The following is a 7,327-nucleotide window of genomic DNA, read 5'->3' as shown; positions in this document are numbered from 1 at the left end:
AAATGCAACTTGTAACTACATGTAAACATAAGCATTGAACGTCTTTCAGTTGGCAATTATAGCCAAAATGAATGCCAACTGGACAGAGGCACATCCAACATGAAACGCTAGCACGTTTCAAGGAATTTGCCTATGTCCAGTTGGCATTCATTTTGGCTATAATTGCCAACTGAAAGACGTTCAATGCTTAAATAATCATATAACAAGGGTCTACGTCATTATCAGCTTGTATTAAAAATGAAATACTCCAGAGTTGAATTCAAAATACATATAATTTTATACACTGATCTCGACTCTGGATTATTTCTTTTTATAAAGGTTATCATTACAAACCCCTGTGCCCTGTTTACATCTCATACTAGTGTCCACTTTAATGCCAGTGTGTTCACCAGTGCAATATGGTTGAGGTAATCTAATACCAAGGTAATTCCAGCATAAAAATGGTGAATTTGGTTGTGAGAAAGCGGAGGGGGAGGGGGCAAGGCCATGATAAAATGACATTCCCTCTTTCTGTCTTTATTTTTTCTATGGATAGTTCAACTTGAATTTGGTTTTCCGTATGTGAAGTTGTAAGTGGTCACTCACCTCCTTATCTGTGGCCTGTAATATACGGAAGCCCACTTCAAATACAAATCCTGACAAAATATCTTGCGTATGCTACATTCCAATATGTTTGCGAATATACATAATTTTTATTGTGTATTATCTCTTGCGTACATCGCAATGATGTTGCTTAATATACTATAAAATTACACAGTACATCCAGCAGGAGATTACCAGATTCCAATCAGAACTCCAGGAGATGCAGGTCAAGTACACCATTCAGAACACCCGACTTACTGGTCTCCAAAACAAGTACGACACACCAGAACACTGAACTCTCTGATCTCAGGGCACAAGTCACAACCATGGAGAACCCTTCACCACACAAGGTAAATACACTTAAACACATAAAACAAATATTCACATATGGTTGAGAAAACAAATCTTTCCCCCTCTCATGGTTGATATTTCAAGGTAAATACGTAGCCCATGGAAACACTCTACTCTGCAAAGGTGCATTAAAGATGTTTGTCCGGCAACATGTATAAGTAATCGTGATATTATAGTCATAAAATGACTAATTAACACAAAAATACACACAAATAACTTTTGCTTTTGTTGTTTGCGTAATCAGTACCTCATTCCGTATAGAGCATAGCACCGTGGTGTTTTTCGGGATCGATCAATTATTTTCAATAATATTGTTTTGAAAAAGAATAAGGAGCTCAAACGTTCCAATTTAATTGTAATATTGTAAAATATTTAACTTTTGTTACCGATGAAAAATACTAATCCGTCTGCTCCTGTTTTAATAGATAAACACTATCATTCATTAGCAGCGTCACATCTTTTAAAAGAAGACTATGATCCCCCTCCCTTTACACTTGCATTGTCGATACTCTTCGTGTCGTTTACAAATGTAAGGTTCTCTATGAAGCAGGTAAAGACAAACCCTTCAGAGGAAGACTCTGGTGCTTAATCCTTTACCATGACACATCCTAGTTTATAATCACGTAACCATGGAAATGTAGTAATGAAATAATGACTGACACTCAGAACATTTATCATAGAGAAAGCACCAGACGGATCATTTGATACCATGTGATGTGTCGATATAATTTTTTTATTGTATGTATTGTTATGCGATAAAGGGGCTGTCTCACGAGGTGGGGTAGAAATGACTGTCCAGCCAATGTAACTGCAATGGTTTATTCAGGTAAGTATCCTTACAGTATTTTGTTCCAACATAATGTATATAAATCAAGACATAACATTTTGTCATTTCTAATATGGATAACATCGACTTACAATAGGATTTTACTCTTTTACATGTGTCAATATATGGTATGCGTAAACTGACGGCCGTTTTTCCGTATTTATCACATTTCAAAGCCATCATGCGCACATCTCTACTGTCACGGCCTATTCTATGAAATAATGAGTGTCTTTCATTGCAAATTAGAGTAGTAGTTTATTTGTGCTGGTTTTAACTTCCTACCAATGTTGGCTGTTATTGAAAGTGATTAAAATGACACACTCACCTGATATATCGTCAAGGGTGATGCGTTATAATCGATAGGTAGGTACTCTGGTCCTCTGATTGTCGCAATTGTCTTTCTTTTATTATGGTCAAACTCAATGAAATTGTCATCCATGTTACTTTAATTTTCAAACAAAAAATAAAGAGCCAAGTATGTTTCTCTGTACAGTATAACACTCTCGTATGTCATTTCCATGGCAAAATCTATCATTGCACCTGATGACATTGGTGACACCCCAATTATTAATATATATAACCGTGTTTTCTATTTGATTTCTGGTTTGTGGAATCTACATTGTGTAATTATAAGTTACAATTAATAGGCTAGTTTTTTCATTATTTTTATGGTAATTGTTTAATTATCGAATTTCAGTCTCAAATTATTGAGTACAAATGATTTATTACGTTAAGCTCCGTGGATGTGTGTACGCGTGAATAAAATATATCATCATTGATGTTTAATTTTTATTACGAGGAAATTGTCCATTGTGAGTACACATGATATACACATTGTTTTTAAATGACAGAAGAAAAACCTACTATTCATTCGATTAAAAAGAATTTTTTCTTTCGATTAAAAGTAGAAAGTAGTTAGGATTCATAAACATGAACATGTACATGTACATGTAATATTGGCTAGTCTAGGGCAATACACTCATGTCGCATGAAGCTGTATTGTATGGCTACCCATGCAATAAAGCCTCGTGACGTCACAGCTCCAACAAAATTAGTATTTTATAGGCACAATTTTGATAGAAATTTTTTAGAAATTAAGCTGGATTTACTTTAAAAGATTACAAACAACGGGATTTGCGTTGAAAATATGAAAATATCACGCAATTTCATATATGGAGATTTGATTTGCAGCCGTGTGTTTTTTCGAATTTATTTCAAAATGGCGGAAAAAAATAGCAATAAAATTGCAATTAAACGTCGAGGTATGAGATACACATTAATGATATGAAAGGTAGGGATATTGTACTCTCGGAACCACAAAATATTTCAAAACCCTTCGGCAAGCCTTTGGTTTTACAACGTTTTGTGACCCTCGGGTAGAATATCCCTTATCCTTTATATCCACATATGAAAGAGTCTTAAATTATCATATTGTTTTTAAAAGCAACAGCTGGTAACTGGCGACGAGTAAGAGGCAAAGTAATGTTGGCTGAATATTTTCCTGTGGTGTCAGTTATTCTGAATTATTTGTGGTATTGAAAATAGTAACATGGATGTCCAATTACATTAACTTGTGTATCTAGATGTGGAGAATGAAAGCAAAAATAGAAATGGGAATGTTCAATGTTAAACGTGGCGCTACCCCAAATTAATATACTGTTAATATAAAATGAAGCTGAAATTTCAGTCTGACAATAATTGTCCCTGAACAAACATTAAGGTGCTTTGTAGTAACTGATGACAGTTTTACTTATGTCATATTCTTTTCGGTTGCTTATTGTCTCTTTAAAATGCATACAATCACAAAAAGGTATTGAGTATTCTGTCTTTCGGATATTTGAGCATGACAGCATTCCATAGTAAACATGTAATATCATTTGACCGGGACCTCCGGGAAATCGGACGTCGTGCAATATTTTGGACAAATATTTCTACTTAGATCACTTAAAAATGTTTGAACCTTTTTTAAGACGAAATTCATAAACATTTTTTATAAATCTAGAAATCAAATCAGACAATAATTGTGGTTCGGGGATGCTTTAAAGCTCATTTATTAAAATTATATGCACTGCTGTAAAAAAATCATGAAATCAAAAAGTTAAAAGGCATTTTTTGTAGCAGTTGAAAGTTTTTACAAGAAAGATATGGATTTAAGCACACGTTAGTAAATGTTATCATCATCATCAAAAAGTGATAGCGTCACGTTAGACAAAATGACCAATTCTACAAAATTGCCTGGCTTTTTTTAAACAATGCAAGTTTAATAGTTTTTTGCAAGTCCACAAGAAGTAGTTGAAGTAACAGGAAATATAAACTTATAAACTGTTATTTACTTTCACAGTACAGATTGCAATCTGTTCATATATGACTTTCCTGGTGACCGTTCGCAAAGCCAAAAGACATGAACGATATGTGATAAAAATACTACTGAGAACCATATTCATATTGGTTCACACCAGTAGTCATGGTTGACTCTTGTCCGGACATTGTCAAGCAATTTTTGTTTAGGAATACCAGGCAATGTTGATTGTTTCTGAAGCACATTGTGTACCGTTATACAGAGTAAATGGTAGATGGCACACATTTTGAGTTTAGGTTGCCACTTTGTATTAGGATTCTATGTCGTCATATACAATCTGTAATTGTTGGGTATTCTTATTGAGCAATGAGAGAGGGGGGATGTTATAGCCTTGTAAACAAAATATGTTCCGTTTTAAGGCTATGCTGGCGGATCGTGCTATGACCAGACGGGAGCAGCAGCAGAGTATGTGTGTATGCCTGACGACCCCGTTTTTCGTATGGTGATCAGTCGGGTATATGTACGGCGCAGAGTATCAGGAGTCAAACGCCCTGTTTGGGATGCCAAATCTTTATGAGGATGTGCCATGCGCCGTTTGTCTTGGTAAACAGCACACTGCCGCTCTGAGGATTCTGGGTAGCTAGGAACCAATGCTATCCTGGATGGACGGAGGTCTATCGCGGTGATCTAGCGTCAGGCTACCATGGTCACGCGGGCAGCCACGCAGTACATCTGTATAGACGGGGATGCTCAGGCTATTCCTGGAGGCGGAATCCACAACGAGGAAGGGAAACTGGTCTATGGCGTGAAAGCCAAATGTGGGACCGTTGCCTTGCCCACCATATGATGACGGCAAAATTTCTCCCCTGTTGTCTGTATGAAGTGGTGAATTTGTACAATGTGTTGAATACATTTTGTCTCTTGCGTTGTTCCTCTTGTGATTTCACTAGGATAAAATCACCGGCTTTTTAATTAGGGATTGCTTACGACGTTACACGCTTTCTTTTTATTGAAGGGTTGGACAATTTTTTGTGTTACTTTCACGTTGCACTCTTACAAAATTAATAGTTATATGTCTCCATTACTTGTCCAAAAAACCTACGTTGATTTAACGAGCGTATTCACCAGCTAGAAACATGTTCACTGTTTTTTGAGAATAGTTCTCATGTAACTCCTACCTTGACCGACGCCTTGCATGACATTGTAAGGCTCGGGACGCATAACGAATTCTGTTTTTCGAGATGGTAAAGTTTATAGAGAAGACAGGTTCATAAATGCGGAAAGATGGAAAAACGGATACACACGAAGTCGATCATAGTCTATGTTGTACAGTCTTTTTGAAAGAACTTTTCACCTCGTTAATAAACATTCAAACAAGAATAGTGTGATAACATTTCCATGCTTGAAAGACGGCGGATAACTTTCATACTGCACTTATTATGTTGATAACTCCGTTATGCGTTGTAATGTAAACGTTCCACCATAGGTAAAAGTTCCTACTAACCAGGTGATCCATGGGCCGGCGGCTTTACCATTTTTCATTTCTTTAAGGGCTGACGAAACCTCTTTCTAGCGATGTATCACGAAATTTATGTATTTTCATGCGCTTAGGAATATCTGACGCATGCGGGTTAATTCCGGCTATGTAATAGTTTGTGAGTTACATCGAAATATACGGTTTTGTCTGAGTATTGCGCTCGTGCACTCTGTAATGTGCTGTCCATGCAGCTACGATTTAATGTCCGGTTAACGAGAAATTACAAACAATTTTACTTAATTTATGAAGTTCTCTTACGTCTCCTTTATTTTTCGCCCACGAACAGCACGGTAAAATGTACCCGAGTCTATTTCTGAAGCTTGTTGTAAGCATCTGAATTTCGGATTGTTATTATTACATGGCGTAACTTGTCAGTTCCCGACACCTATAGTCTCGTTTATACTACGCGTGTAGTCACGATAAGACTGAAATTGGGATCCACGTGGGCGACATCTTGTATCCACACTTACTCGTTTTTCCCGCATTGTTTTGTGAAATGTTTACTATAGGGTCAGAATACTTTCTTAGATGGTAGTGGTGTCCTTTGAGGCAGTGCGTGTGGCTCTCTACGATATTATTAACTAAGCCTTGGATGATAAAACTAGCAGTGTCTGTATTTCGCGGAAAAAGGGATTCCCTAATAAGGCAGAGACTTGTATCGAATATTTTTTAGCTTGCCAGCTGAACATTTTTCCAGTTTACGGCGTATGGGTTACCTGCGTGTTCACGCACGAGAAGAGGTGTACGATAGCGAATGGTATAGGCAAATGGTCGGATCATTTAAGGTAAATTATCGCAAGAGTTTGAATCTTCAACACTATCCACTCTCGTGATTCAATGAACATGTGGATCTATGAGTGACCCATTACCTGTTTTTGACACAAATGTGGGAGTTCCACCGTTGGCCCATCAGCTTGAGAGTTTGATCGATACAAAAGTCCTTTGTCAACGATGAAAGGTTCTAAAATATCACTCTATCAGACTACATAATAACTCATGTGTAAATCCCCCAAGATGATATAGAGTGCTATATTACGTAACTCCGACGTGCTAACTTGTAGTGTCATTGATTGTTGAGCGCAGTCTATTACTTATGTGATTTTTTATTCCGTCAAATCATCTCGTTTACTATTTGTAAACAAATCAGCCACTGTGTGTGTTTAGCGCATCTGGAATATAGATAGAAGGAAACTGTCAGCCGACTGCCCTCACTGTACCTGTATCGTCTCGGTTGGGAGTAGTGTGTGGTATGTGTTATACACTCGCTTTTTGTGATATTTGTCTCTGTGTGAGATATTCGCGACTGTTGGAATCATTCTTTTTCGCTCTGATCATGTTGTTTAGATTTCAGAAAAAATGCTTCCGAGAAGAGCTTAAACACTCACACACGCCCCCACATTGAAATGTTACATTTTGTTGTTAAATAGTATGTGACTATATATATACAATATGCAATTCTAGTAATACATTGTAAAAAAACAACTCTATATTCTTTGTATTTAAACTCGTTTGTAGATCCCCATGCTGTGCATTCCCCCAAAGTTGCTAAAAATATCTTCTCATCTATAAATTCTGAAACTATACTAGTGTCTCTCTCAGTGTTAGTAGTACGATGAGTAGAGATATGATCTAGATCACCTGTGTCTCTAGTGAATATCCCATGATGTCGATGTAAAATCATATTGAAAATACTTCTGGTTCTTTAAATTCTCCTGGTCACCCAGATCGTTAA

The 7,327-nt window shown here is 36.8% G+C and overlaps 1 pseudogene; it reads left to right on the top strand.

Moving 5' to 3' along the window:
* Nucleotides 1-398: 398 nt before the first annotated feature.
* LOC138334079 (uncharacterized) lies at nt 399-4,939 on the top strand (annotated as a pseudogene).
* The last annotated feature ends 2,388 nt before the right edge of the window (nt 4,940-7,327 follow it).

Source organism: Argopecten irradians, chromosome 10, assembly GCF_041381155.1.
Source record: "Argopecten irradians isolate NY chromosome 10, Ai_NY, whole genome shotgun sequence".
In the NCBI taxonomy this organism is placed as follows: Eukaryota; Metazoa; Mollusca; class Bivalvia; order Pectinida; family Pectinidae; genus Argopecten; species Argopecten irradians.
Note: the sequence above shows the minus strand (reverse complement) of the source record. Positions and strands in the feature narration are given on the sequence as shown.